Source organism: Myotis brandtii, unplaced genomic scaffold, assembly GCF_000412655.1.
Source record: "Myotis brandtii unplaced genomic scaffold, ASM41265v1 scaffold517, whole genome shotgun sequence".
NCBI classification, from domain to species: Eukaryota; Metazoa; Chordata; class Mammalia; order Chiroptera; family Vespertilionidae; genus Myotis; species Myotis brandtii.
In genome coordinates this window covers 919,432-920,833 of record NW_005369706.1, presented here as the reverse complement: position 1 = coordinate 920,833, position 1,402 = coordinate 919,432, and positions in this window count along the sequence as shown.

Genomic DNA, 1,402 nt, shown 5'->3' with positions numbered 1-1,402 from the left:
CACTCTTTCCTTTCCCACCTTTTAGAGTCATTCATGATGTGGGTCTCCTCCCTCCCCACCCCATACACACATTCTGGCTTTCAGCTCCCACACCTAAGATGACACAGGATTGGAAGTGGCTTGAGCTGCCCGGCACCAGACCCTAGACATGAAGAGAAAGGAACATTGCCCACCTGATAGCATAGAAAGGGAAATAACATTCCTGGGTTATAACATTAGGGCTTTTACATGCAAGATCTCACTGCATCCTCGCAGCATGCTGAGAGGTGAATACATTGTCTCCATTTTACAGACGAGGAAACTGGGGTCCAGAAAGGAGAAATGGCTTGTCCTAGATAGCCCTGTGAGTGGCAGCACTGAAACGAGTTCTAATCTCCTGGCTTCCTTCTCAGTGCCCCGGAGAAGAGGAAAGGCAGTGGAAGGGTGAGAGAAGCAGGACGGGAGTAGGGAGCGAGATCTGAACTCCTGTTGAAGGGGAGACCTGTATGTGAAGCCAACAGGCTAGGTACTTGGCTCAGCATAGTCCCCATCTCCAACCAGCAGCGCTATGGAGACTGACTGACACCCAATGGGTGTTCAATTTCTAGCTAACAGATGTCAGTGTACATTGGCTGCGAAAAAGAGCGGTTCGGAGGGAGAAGAATATGAAGCCAGCCTGAGGAAAATGTGCTCAAGAGGTGAAAGGGAGAAGGGCAGGCCAAGAGGACTAAGGCCCGCCCTCCTCTCCCACCTCCAGTGGGAAAACAGTCACGGCCCTAAGAGCATGCACGCACTTTGCCCCCTTGCACAGAGGATGGGAAGGCCTCAGCCACCGGGGAGAGGGCAAGTGCGCCGCAGGGCCTAGGGCCTCCACGCGTCTGCCGAAGGAGCCCCTGGAACCGCAGCTCCGTGCAGCCTTGGGTTCAAAGAACCGCGCCAGCGCCCAGAGGGCAGAGGTCGGGCTCCTGGCTCCACGAGAGCGGGTGGATGTTGCTTCTAAGGTGTCTGTCAGGCCACAGCTTCCGCAGCCCTCGACCCCTGGCCAGGTGCAGCTCCTCACCCTAACCCTCCTCGCCACCTCCTTTTGTGACCCCCTCGTCCCCACCGTGCTTCTGCCCCAGCCTCCAGTTAATGAGATGTGGCGAGAGGCTGCACTGACAGCTGTCAGACCCCTCAATTCTCCGCCGGGATATTGGATCCCGCGCTGGGAGACCGACAGGTGAGCAGAGGAGGGGTTGTGGGGGCCGAGGGAGGGGTGCTGGCTGGTGCGGGGCCGGAACCCAGGAGACAGCGCCATGTTCACAGCACCCAGGGTTCGGCTAAGCGTCGTCGGCCCTAGGATGCTCTTTCTGCCTTTTTCCTCTTCTCCAACAAACAGGAGACTTAAGGAGCCCCACACCCAGCGCGCCCGGCCCCGGGTCGA